Raw genomic sequence first — 13,920 nt, 5'->3', positions numbered from 1 at the left:
AAGCATTCTGAAAGAACAAAGGTAGTGAAGGAAACACATTATCATTTGCTGCTTTCAGACAGCACCAGGTGGCTTGAAGAACAGTAGTAGAATTCAAATAAAGTTTAAAACTAACACAGATATGAACGATGTGTTAGCGGGAGTTTCTGTATAATCCAGTTCTTGCTTTGCTTGGAATGAGAATGAATAAGCAAAATGCAGAGAATAAATCATAGAACCATGGAATATCCCATGGAATATAAGTTGGAAGGGACTCACAAAGATCATCAAGTCCAATTCCTGGGTCCCAAAAAGACCATGCCACCCAAAAAAATAATCACATCTTGTGTCTGAAAGCATTGTCCAAACGCTTCTTGAACCAGCAGGCTCAGACCCTATTCCAGTGCCCGACCACTTCCTTGGTACAGAACCTTTTCCTAACAGCCAGCCTGACCCTCCCCTGTCCCAGCTCCATGCCATTCCCTTCAGTCCTGTTGCTGGTCACCAGAGAGAAGAGATCAGCAAATTGTGTGCAAACAAACAAAAGGACAAGAGATCATATTTTTATATTGGGTAACAATAGAGTGAAAGATCTTTATGTTTTTATATCTGGTCCTTTATTTTTTGCATATTTTTTTTTCCAACTTGCTCCAGCATCATTTGAAAACACAATGTGTTTGTCTCTTTGCTGCTTGCTTTGCATCTCTGGGTCAGAGACGCTATTTGAAAAGGTCAATTACTTTTCTTCTATCATTGTTGTTTACAGTGAGAGAGCAAGTCTGTGATAAATTCTCTTTCATTGATGCAGAATCTGCAGCCAGAATATTCTACTGTCTCTCTTTCACTGAATTAAGAGGTTAAAAAATTGTTAGCCCCATCTTCCACAGCAAATTATCTCACTATCAATTTAAAGCAGATTCCTTGTCTCCATTACAAAAAAATTATTTAGAATAGTACATTGATATTGCATTGAAAGAGCCTGCTTTTTATTTTTTTCCAAGTAGTAGAAGTGAACAGAAAATTCATCTTTATCGCTTAGATGAAGATGAAGGACTTAATAGTTCTGGCTAGTGCAAAGAATGTTCCTACCCATTGTATGTATAAATAGACCTACACCCCCCCAAATCCCTTGTGAGAGCGAAAAAAGTCCACCCAAACCCAGGAACCTTAATGTGCCTTTTTCTCTCACTCAACTATTACTGATGAAAATAGAACATTTTAAACCTGTAATGAAAATACATTTCCTATCCACAAGTTTCAAAAGTTCTGTTCCATATCAAAAACAAATGCTCTTTAGATGTGAAAGGATATTTTTAGGTTAAGATTCCAAGTTACATGCAGAAAAGATTGTAATAGAAGATGAATAGACCTAAAAAAATCACAATGTTTCTCCTCCCAACCACCCATTAGAAAAGCTGAAACAAGTTTGCAAAGTTCTTAAACAAGTTCTTTGTGTTTATATTTGGCACTGAAAATCCAATCTAGACATGCTTTCCCAGACACATACCTGCAAACAGATACCTAAATCTGAAGAGATCTGCTTGCTAAATGGTGAAAATTCATGCTTTATAAAACCTTTGATAGGCATTTGCCACTTTTACTCAGTACTGTTTAATTACATGTCCTTTTCTGTTAAAAGTTTAGTTAAAATTGCAAGGTTTACTAGCAAAGCATATGAAACTTAATAAGAAAGGATCTCCTTGATGTTCAGAAAGTGTAGAATATAGTCTGCAGAATAGAGTCCATTTGGTTTGATTAGACTCCAGAGATCTTCATACACACTTTCAAAGCTAGGAGGATGGATTTTCAAAGAAAATGTATGCTAAATGACATTAAAGAAAGTGAAGGAACCACTGGTGGTTGAGGATAAGGAAGAAATAAATGGAAAAGTTTTCATTGAGAGTGAGATTAAAAGGCATTTTTGGATGAGTCTGGGTAAGAGAAATTGCATATATGTCAGAGGAGAGAGAACTAAAGCAGAGCATGTTCTTTTCTGGCAAATCCCGTTATAAACTTGCAGCCTGGATAAAGAAATATGACTTCTAAAAAGTAATTAATATCTTTTATTAACATCACATCTCAGAATGAGACAGTAATTTTGTTTGAAACTCTCTGCCAGAAGATAAATTAGCATGATTGAACTGGGAAATGTGAAAGCCATAATTCACATGCTTTATTCAGGCAATTATTTAAATTATACAAAAGCCAAAAAGGAGGGACTTACATTTTAATATACCAGAGAACAATCAGGTGTCAGAAAAGCATGAAAGGAAAGGAAAGGAAAGGAAAGGAAAGGAAAGGAAAGGAAAGGAAAGGAAAGGAAAGGAAAGGAAAGGAAAGGAAAGGAAAGGAAAGGAAAGGAAAGGAAAGGAAAGGAAAGGAAAGGAAAGGAAAGGAAAGGAAAGGAAAGGAAAGGAAAGGAAAGGAAAGGAAAGGAAAGGAAAGGAAAGGAAAGGAAAGGAAAGGAAAGGAAAGGAAAGGAAAGGAAAGGAAAGGAAAGGAAAGGAAAGGAAAGGAAAGGAAAGGAAAGGAAAGATCTGCAAATTAACAGTTCTTTCCCTGAAGATAAAAAGTGCTATATATAATCTGTAGGCTACTAGGGATGCAGACTGATAAATTCTGGCAAAAGGTGGTGGAAAATTTCAGCCTTTATAATCTTTTCTATTTTCTTGTCAAGTCCAAGACAATTTCTAATAGAGATGATTAAAAGTCATCACTGAAATTAATTTAAAAAGCCATTTTGATTTAGAATGCAAAGAGAAGAAACTTGCAAAGTATCTAAAGAAACTGTAATCTACAAAAACACATTTCTTTAGAAATTATGAACTTGTACCTCAAAAAAAAAAAAAAAAAAAAAAAGTGGAAATTAAATTGAGTGTGGAATTCCAAAGTTTATAGCTTGCTATATCCCATTACACTGATTTATCTGTTTTTTTACTCTTTAAGTGCTGAAATGCTCTTTTAAAGATGTTGCCAAAGTGCTTGGAGAAAGAAAACTCAAATGGAAACTAAAATGGCAATGAAAAATGGAAATACAAAGGTACAGGAAATTCAGAAAATTATGTTACTGATTTTCATTGAGTTAAGTAAGGTTGACATAGAATTTTTCTGTACAAGCTTGTACCATACTTAAAAAGGATAAGACTTTACTTAAAGCCTTAATCTGCTGAAGACAGTTACTTCCATTATTTTTCTTGTTGATTTTTTTTTAAGCATTGATTTCTAATTTTATTTTATTTTATTTTATTTTATTTTATTTTATTTTATGTTTTTATTTTATTTTATTTTATTTTATTTTATTTTGTTATTTTATTTCATTTTATTTTATTTTATTTTATTTTATTATTTTATTTTATTTTAATTTTTAGTTTAGTTTATTGCTTTTTACCACTATTGCAATAATAAAAATTAATCAAAACTGCAAGAGTCGATGCAGATGAGTTTCCCTATGTGCTTGTGGTAGTGTAGTAAATTCAAATTCTTCAGGGCTGTGGCCAGTAGAACAGTATGGTGAAATCCTCCCAGTTTCATTTGCTCCACATGTACAGTGTTACAATTCTACACTTATCCCTGTACAGGAGAAATAAGATTCAGGCCCATAAAAGAGAGCAAGAAGACTTTAATGAAAGCTTTCTTAATCGCTGCAAGTGTATGGCATGATACCTTTATGAGATTACCATTATCCTCATCTTATTTTACATAGCTAATCATTTCACAGTTGTCAGAACAGTATTCAGTTGATTTAAAAATCCATTTGCAATAGATTTCTATATAATAATAGCAATTTTATGTAATAATAGCAATCTGTGTTAAGGCCTGTCTAATATGATATGAATTTAGTGCTATCATATGTATACTGAGTTTTAAAATATTGTAAATATTTAATGGAGTTCAGTCTTCATCTCCAGCTAAAGTTTCCAGACAGAGGGCATGAACAAAGAGTGGGAAGGTTGGGCAATCATTCCTGCTCGTTCCCTCTCAAGTGGCATTATGGTCAAAGCAAGGTCTGGGGCAGAAGCCCTATCCTGGGCAAAATGTCAAAGACAGATGAAGCATCTCTTCACCCCTCCCTTCCTCCCTCCTTCCCAAGGGCTCTTGTTGAAACCTTCTTTTTCTCTGTACCCCTTTTGGTACCTAAAGCCCAGCTAATAGATTCAACTGAATGATCATCTCCTGCTTTCTATGGCTGCGACTCTCACCCAGTTTTAAAGGACACTGCTGAATAGCCCACACTGATTAGGCTTAAGAGCTGGCTCTAAAAAAATATATTTATGCAGTGCATCTGATGTGCTTTTTTTTTTGGCAGACATCTCAAACATGCATAAATGTAACTGCAGTAAATGTTTTGATAAGCTTAGTAGCTTCAGTAGCTATTTGATTTTTGAATGTATAAATGAGCACAATGAATGCGGTGATCACAAGAGTATTATGGAAGCAGAGACCATCTAGTTGATAAACAAGCACATCCAGAGATGAGGTTGTTTACAGTTTGGAACCCCTACTTGCCACAACAGTGTCCAGTGCTGAAATCCTATTATTTAATTATCTCTTCTGAGATACACAGCTTCGTACTGTTATGTGTGTGTGTAATGGCTGTTGCTCTGCTCACAAGGTTTCAAGAAGGCTCTCAATTCTAAAAAGGTGCAAAAACTATATTAAAGAAAATTTATATATGTCATGGAACATAAAAACATTTGCTTTCTCAGTAATGTCCAGGATGTTTGCCAATTTACCAGCTAAAGTGAAAACTAACTGACAATATATGTAACAGTAAAGATGAAGAAATTGTTGGATTAAATGTAGAAGTGTCTTTATCTACATATAATTCTATATTGAGTCAAACATTATTATTATTATTGCTACTACTACTACTACTATTACTACCACCAGGCTTTTTTTACCAGTTGTAATTTTGATTCTGAATGCTAAAAAAAAATCTCAAAGGTAGAGATTAAATGCTGCAGGCAATCGGTAAAAAACAAAAGTAATATTTTTACTTATACAGTGGGAGAGGAGAGAGAAAGGATTATGAGAATAAAGTATATGGTGATGGAGATGAATCAAGATTTACTTTCTCAAATTTTTGTGTAAATGAAAGAATAGGCTTGCAGTACATGAAAACTCAATCAGTAATGAGTCTTTTGTAGAGAAAATAAATAGGAGACAATGGTGACAGCCACAATAAAAAAAAAAAAAAAAAAAAAAAAAAGAATAATTTTGAGGACACCTGACAGTAGTCTGGTGCTTTTAAAGCCATGCCTTAGACAGGAACACAATTTGGTGCATGAGGAGTTTGAAAACCATACACAAAATTATACTGCTAGCAAAAAAAAATGCACTAGTGAGTCTTTGTCATTCTAAAGTCATATACCATTAAATAGAAAGGAAAAAAATGATGTAAAAATATTTATGCTAGGGATGTGTCTGTGTTTTGCCAGGCAGCATCATGCAGAACTGCTTAGTCTGGGAACCAGCACAGTCACATTAGGGGGGCTTTCTGCACCAGCTCTTGCATCAGAGCATGGCTGGTTAGCTCAGTCCCCTGGCTGATGATGTCTGGAGCTTCCAGGACTGGATCTTTTTGGATGGCACTGCATGATGTCCCATGGATGTAATCAGCATTTTCATGATGTTCTGCCATGGACAGCTAAAATGTTAGAGAGATATAACAAAATTTGTGCAAGTACTTTGCATTGCCTGGGAAGCCTTGGTTAAAGATACATTGCTGAAGCAAGGCTAAAAAGGTATTTCTGTGCTGGTCAGTTTGTGAAATGGAAGTCAATTAGGAATTTCACTTAGGAATTTCACTCACGTGACTAGATAGCATGTAACCTGTCAGAGGGATAACAGAGAATATTTTTCCTTTGAATGAGGGTTGGCTTCCCTTTGCATTATAACTTTGCATCCCATCTGCCAGAGATGTCTTCCAGGTTGTTTAATTTAAGAATCACATGAAATCATCTCACTGCATTCGGATGGATTTTTATTTTTTTTGGGCAAATGTACAACTTTTAGTTAGTCAAAAAGATTTTTTTCTTTTTTTTTCTTTTTTTTTTTTTTTTCCCCCCAAAATTCTAGACCAAACCAAAAGACAAGGAAGCTGATAGGCAAATAATTTCATGACAAATAAACAGCTTTAACATTTTTTTGGTGACATTTAAAAAGCATAAATAAAACTGTAAAGAGGGAGTGTTACTTATCTAACCCTTGTGCAGAAAGGAAACCAAAATGACTAAGGAGTTATCAATGAATTCATGTGTGTGTGTGTGTGTGTGTGTGCACATATATTGAATTTGCTCTTAAGAGAGCTTTTGCATTTCGCTGACAAGTGCCACCAAGTTGATGGCACCATGGTACCTTTGGCAGAGCGAGGCACCTTGGAGATTAGCACTGTCAAATATAGAGAGAGTACATCAATCACACCTCCTTTCTGTTGAAAATGAGGATGCCAGTTCAAAAGAAAGGCAAAGTGTTCTTTAGCACCTTTCCACCTTTAACCCTCTCTGAATACAGCTCCTAACATAGCCAGCAGCTTCATCAATGGGTGGTTATTTCACTGCCTGCAGCTATGGGCTGTGCTGTAACTGACTATGGGCCACAGGACACAGCATCTTGCTGGAGTTGAGTGAGCTGTAATCCAGATACCAGAGCAGGGGACTACAGCATGTGAGGGATCTGAAGGGAGCTGGATTTGAAGGGAGCTCACCAGAAGCCCCGTGGAATTGCTCATGTAGCTAAAACGGTGCTATTTACGTGGGGTATGCCTATAGGAGTTACTAGAACAAGCTGTGCCTGCTTGCGGGCCCTGGGGGTAAGTGTCAGAGCATAGCTCATGTCCTTGCAGCCATGCTCTCTTCATTTCCTAAAATAGAGAGAACAGGACTGCAGCACCAACTGGGAGCCTTTGCTGACCTTTGCTGCCCCCAGGCTATTCCCAGGGAGAGCACTAATTGGCATTGACCAGAACTGGGCTAGGGGACACGACAAAAACAGGAGCAAGCTGGGCAGTCACATGCCAGCTTGTGGGTCCATGGATTTATCTCCTTTAAGTAACTTCCGTGCATGCAGCCGTGCATACTAGTAACTGAATCTGCTAATCTAAAGGTGTCCCGTATGTTCTTCACTCAACCTTTCCTAGTAGGCTGAATAAGGTACAACCCAGTGTATAAGCAAGACACTAGCTGAGATTAAAATAGTATTCACATAATTGGATCCCAGCTGTAAACACCATAATATCAGGTTTTGCACTTCTCTGTCCTGCTGTGCTTGTTATACGGGAAGGGAAATCTAAATCATTTCTCTGTGTTTATGAATTCCCAATGCGTATTAACATTCAGTGCAATAAACTGGAAAATGCCAAGTGCTATTTTAAAGCTTCTTTTTCCAGACATGCTGTGCTTCATATTTGGTCCGTTTTCTTGCAGGCTCTATAGCCACGGAAAGAATAGTGAAGACATCAGGATGAATAATGCACTTAATTTAGAGTGATTTTGCAAGCTTTTGCAAGGAGATTTCTAAAATCTTATTATGTTAAAGAGAGTTATTTCAGTTTTTTACTTTAGGGTAAAAAAAAATGCGTCTTCATATTACGGGAATGTTTTCTCTATCTTTTTTTTTTTTTTCTTTTTTTTTTTTTTTCTTCTGAAAACTAATGATAATGCACAATGTTTTTAGTTTCTTGGGCTGGGGAAAAGCAAAACTTTTTTATTTATAGAGGTTTATAAAAGGATTCACTTTCCAGAAATCAATTATTTGGTACAAATAATAGTGTATTCTTTACCTGTATCACTGAGAGTCATTGTAATGCTCACACAGGAACAGATTTGAGTTTATACTAAAAATCTCCCAGAACCCTGGGATAAACAGAGGTCTGGATGTGGTGACCAGTAACACAACCATGCTGGCTGGAGACTTAGTGGGAAGAATGTAGAAAGAAGAAAGTTGAATGCCACCAATTCTTTGGAGATGACAAAATGATAGGGAAAAGAACCTGGCATTACTCCTCAGGATCTCTTTGAATTCAGACAATCACCACAACCAGTGGCAAATTACCAGATTCACACACTCCAGTGTGGGCTGATTAGGAGTGGAAATAGCATGCTCAGAAATATCATCTATTTGAGGAAAAAGTGGTTAATGACACTACAGCTAAGATACGAACTTTACAGGCAGAGGTAGGGACAATGCTCCAGCTGAACAGAAATGAATTGTACGATGGTATCAAGGTGCCAATGGGCTTGTCAGCTTGTATTTGCTGTTTTTCTATATGTAGTATTAAAACTCCAGTTCAAGGGGATGAACGAGTGGTCAAAGCATCAGGCTGGAGTGGGTTTGCACATCTCTCGTTTTTCCCTGTTACCCAAGTTACATGCAGTCTTATTTGCTAGTTCCTGTTCTCAGCCATGCTGCCAAATTCTCCTTCTACAGTTACACCCACCCCAGCACAGTTAGTGCAATCAGTGCAGTTTCTCAGGCTTTACAACAGGGTAACTGACTCAGTCTGAATTATCTCAAAAATAACATGCGAGAGTCAAAGAAAAGCAAAGGCTCAGAAACCCCACTTCTGTTTTCTATTAGAGACTTATGGAAAAATTGAGGAGGAGAAGCGTAAACTATTCATTCTTTGTTAAATAACATAGGATAACTTCCTCCACCAGTCCTCTGATGTCTTTACTTCTGCATCATTCAAATAGCAAAGATTTGGGTTAGGAATAGAGAGCAAGTTTGGACACACAGCTAAAGTGGGTTTTGTCTCATCAGCATGGCTTAATAAAGCAAGTTTTAATTTCTCTATTTATTTTCCTAGTACTTTGCAGAATCCAAAACTTCACACACACAGGCATATATATATATGTATGAACTGCCACCCAAGACACTTGTGAACTGCCAATTCTTTTGAATTACTGGGAAGGATTACATCCCATGGACAGCAGTAGATAGGACAGCCACAAAATGTTTCTAAAGCATTAGAACAATATTCCATGGCTTCTACTAATGGCAGAACATGTTGTCTACTAGAATGAGAGGGAGAAGCATGAGATGCATAGATACTCAGGGTTAAGCCACAGATGTGCAAAAATCATAGTCTGATGCACACTGTTTAGCAAAGACATTCATTTTGCACGTTAGCAACACTGACTAACCCCGTAGACAAGTCCCAGAGAACTATTTACACTACAGCTAACACAGTTATTAAAAACATTTGGAAATGTACTACAATACATTATAATTACATCCTAATGCAAGTAAATCCTTGAGAACGGCTGACCCAGATATCTAAGATAATTTGAGCATGTCACCCACTTACTAGTCCACATAAGTATGCCAGAAGCCAAACACCTTTGAAAGTTTTCAACTCAGAGGGATTTAAATGTATCCAATGCAAACACACTTTAAACTATATTGAAACTGAAAAACCAACAATAGTGCTCTAAAAAAAAAAAAAAAGAGCTTGCTTCTTATGAATAAAGGAGATAATTACCTAATGGAGCCAGGTCAATCCAAACTTTAAAAACTTTAACTTATAGTTCAAATGCTGATTGTTCACCATAATGGGGAAGCTGTGCCAAAGAAAAATCTGATAGCTTTTATAAGTGGATTAAGAGTGCTTGAGTAATATGAAGTGACAGGAATATATGATTAATAACAAAATGATCCTTGTGAAATTTGTAGGCTGTCCAAATACACTGTGCTCTAAAAACATATGGACAGTGAATAACTTAAAGAACAAAAAAAGTGCATTATCAATATTCTGAGGCAAAAAAAAAAAAGTATTTCTTCTTACTTCTTTTCCCAGTTAGAAACATAACTATTGAAAACATCTCCCTTAAAAAAAAGGGGGGAGGGGGGACGGAGGGAGTAGCTCAGACTTGTAAAATGTATTTAAACCTTAGCCAGGCTTATCAACAGAGCTCTGCTAGTTGATAGAACTACCTGCACATACCATCAGTAAAGACTGAGGGTTATATTCCTGTTGCTGGAGATGACTATAAGAATGATTAGGAGGGTATCAAGCATGCATAAATATATATATAGATGGTCAAGCAGCTTAGCTACCCACTTCACTATGAGCCCTATTCTTGGCTCTTTCACACTACATAAATATTACAATGTTTTTATTGTTATTATTATTTTTATTAATAAACCAGCTAACTTTCTTGAAAACAAAACAAATCCACCTAACACCACCACAGAAGGTTTTATACCTTTATATGTCCTCCTAATATATATATACACACACACTCACTTTCATGATAGAAAAATATTACTGTGATGGACTGAGCGATCATATTATTACAAACACTGAACTGAAAAAAAAAATTAAAACAAAAATTGTAAAAAGTTAGAGTTATGCCCTAGAAGTCCAGGAGCAGCACATGCAGGGTCAGGCAACCCAGGGCCTAGTGCTGTAGGACCAAGCCATGTGACAAAGTCAAGGTATGGATTGTAAAGGCTCACAGCTTCCATATTCTCACCTTCTCATAAATACCATTACAGCTGCTGAGTCTTGAAACTATAACTTGAAATAGGCCTATTCCCATTTTGTTTGATATCACAGTAAGATTGACTTGAAAAGAGATGTGCTTGGGTTCAATATTTTCTTAAATACATGCTGTATGTATTTATGTTGTACTGTTGGAATGGTTTATAAGAAAAGATACTTCAATGAAAACCCTAACTCTTCTGAGTTCTGGGAGAACTTGAAAGTTTATCCAACCCTCTGACTTGGGTGTCTGTTATGAAGTTGTATTTTTCTGCTGAAGGAAATGATGTTTATTTTACATTGTTACAGCCAGGAAAAACACTAAGCATGGTTTGTACATTTTCAAAGAATGCCACAGATTTTTAACACCATGGCATAAATAGTCTTTGAAATATAACAGAGTATGCCTAACAAAGGGAGACAAAACAGAAAGGAGGAAAACTCGGAAGTCATTCTTTATACAAACTAAATTCTTTATAGGAAAATATGGTCTTTCTCACTCTTCTCTAGAGTAAATATTTCAGAGGCAAAAAAAAAGCTTTCAGTAATGAATTTCTTGTGCTGCTGAATGTCTTTCTGGGGAGTTGGGAAAGAAAGAAGAAAAATGATCATTTGGTGAATTCATACTCTGTTGATTTTGATTAAAATTCTAGACTTTTAATGAAGTTGATAACCCACAAAAAAGAAGGGAAAACTGATGTCACATTGATGCATAGGAAGGCTGGACAGAAAACAACGAGAAAAATGCAACTGCAAGAATTATTCAAAAGAGTAAGAGACTTGTTTTTTCCTTTGTTAATACGTAAATATCCCTGCGATATACTTCCTTGCTCCAACAACAACTGCAGTAATTGCTACATCTTCTCTAAGCTTTTCATTGGTGCTCTGAAAAATCTACAGATTCTGCCTTTAACGTATTTTTTTTTCTGAGCATTGTGAACAGGGACATCCTGCTGCAGTAACACTTCCTTGCACTGTTTTCAGTACTAGGACCAGAGATAACCATTTTCATTGAGTTTGTACCTCATTGTCTCTGCACATGCACAAAAAATGGGATTTCAGATGTGCTTTTAGGACTTCACAGCATCTGTTCCATTATTATATTTTATTTTGTTGTGGTGGAAATGTCCACCCATACTTATAAAAGTTATCCTTACTCCTTCATCTTGAGCACTTCTACAGAGCAGGCACCATCCAGGCAGCAGTCACTGGTGCCCCTGTGGTAGACCTCAGAAGCCATTTCACATCACACTGCAATGCTGCGCAAGACTATGGGACCAGATCATGTGGAGAATGCTTCATCCATCACTCATCACTTAACTGCAGCAGTTGTTGGAAATATCAACAAACCAAAGAAAAGCATATGTTTTATAGATTACACTAGAGTGGCTTTGAATTCTGTGCTGTCTGAACTCTAACAGGCAGAATTCAATAGGCTTTTGTTAAAAGAGCACACTTGAATCTTAAGCTCATTATCTATTTTTTTTTCTATTTTTTTTTCCTCAGTAAAATAAATACAAATATTTACCAAGTAGTGAAAACCAAAGACATTCCTAGGAAATCACCAAAAAGTTCTTACAGATGGAGTTTACATAATTATTAGTGCACAGAACTTGAAGCTGTTTTGTGAAAAACTCAATTTGGTAGGTTAATTGCACATTCTTCTCAGCATTCAGAAACATAAATGGAATTTTCAGGTAGGTAGTGCAGGAGAGCAAATGAGTGATAAAAGACAACCAGTTCATCTGCAAAAACACAAGCAGATAAATGGTCCTTACAGAAGAAAACAAATGTTTTTTAGTCTTTATAGCCTAGCATGTTAAGCATCATTTGCTGCTGTCAGTATAAAGCTCGTTTCTGAAACAGTGATATCTATTGTAAGCTTTTCTCATTTGCAGTTGAAGCAAAGAACTCACAATGGCATTTCAGGCTCTTTTCCCATCCTTTCTCATCCTACACCTTCTAAAATGAGTTTATCTCACCATATTTTCTCCAAGACATCTCAGAAACTATTTATTCAGATTTATTTATTTTTAGTATCTGAAGGTGGTTTTAAATCTGAAAATGCAGAAGGCCACCAGAACAAAATTATAAAAATAACTACAGGTTTCAGTCTATGACACACTTCAAAACCACTGGCCTGTTCACTGTAGGTTTTGAAGCCTTCCTAAAGTTGCTGCTTAAAAAAAAAAAAAAAAAAAAAAAGTGCTTTTGAAAACCAGCTGAAGACCCAGGATCTGTATGCATTTAAAGGGCTCTTTGTGTGGATGGTTGGCCTCAGCCAGAAGCCAAGCACCCACTGGGCTTTTGGTCATTCAGGGATGAGAAAACTCACATGTTAAAATAAACAGGGGGAAATCACTTACCAAGTACTGCCATGGGTATAACAGACTGGAGATGAGGAACTAAACTTAACGTATTGCCAGTTAGCATAAATATTGAATTATCGATTCAAGTAATGAGAGGGAAAAATAATAAATAAAAATAGTATAATCTTTTAATATGGTATTATAATATATAATCTCCAAAATAAGAACAACTCCAGAGAAGAGTCACAAGGATGATCAGAGGGCTGGAGCACCTCTCCTCTGAACACATGCTGAGGGAATTGGGGTTGTTCAACCTAGAGAAGAGAAGGCTCTGAGGAGACCTTATTGCAGCCTCCCAGTACCTAAAGGGGACCTACAGGAAGGCTGGGGAGAGACTCTTGGTCAAGGACTGTAGTGATAGAACAAGGTGTAATGGCCTTAAACTAAAAGAGGGTAGTCTTAGATTAGATATTCGGTAGAAGTTCATTATTATGAGGGTGGTGAGGCACAGGTTGCCCAGAGAAGCTGTGAATGCCCCATCCCTGGAGGTGTTCAAGGCCAGGCTGAATGGGGCTTTGAGCAACCTGGTCTAGTGGGAGGTGTCCATGCCCATGGCAGGTGGGGGCTGGAACCAAATGGTCTTTAAGGTCCCTTCCAACCCAAACTGTTCTATGATTTTATGATATATATATATATATATTTAATACTGCACACTGTAATTCAATTTGAGATAAGGACAAAACTAATTATAAGTATAGAATAGACTTCTAAAACTATTTTTCATATGATCAAGAGTCTTGAGAAAAAGATGATGGCTTAAGAGAATGAAAATATGAAGGCAATAGAAATCTCTATAGTCTTGCTGCGTTCAACCACTGCTGAAAGTTACATATCTTTTGGGTTATGAGAACATCCATACACTGTTTTCCATGCCAACTATTTGAAGTGCTGAACTAAAGTGATGACAATTTTAATAATAATAATGTAATTGCACTTTGAGTAATTGTACATATTGTATTGAATTCAAAAGCTTTGACTTTGACTTACAGCAGCATCAGAAAATGTTTTGATTCTACTAAGCACAGTATGAAGACTTTCATCAGCCTACAGCCTGCAGGCACATAGGTCTCTTTCCAAAAATAGATTAGC

This window comes from Anas platyrhynchos, chromosome 4 (genome assembly GCF_047663525.1).
Source record: "Anas platyrhynchos isolate ZD024472 breed Pekin duck chromosome 4, IASCAAS_PekinDuck_T2T, whole genome shotgun sequence".
NCBI classification, from domain to species: domain Eukaryota; kingdom Metazoa; phylum Chordata; class Aves; order Anseriformes; family Anatidae; genus Anas; species Anas platyrhynchos.
The sequence above is the reverse complement of the archived record's forward strand: the minus strand, read 5'-3'. Positions refer to the sequence as shown.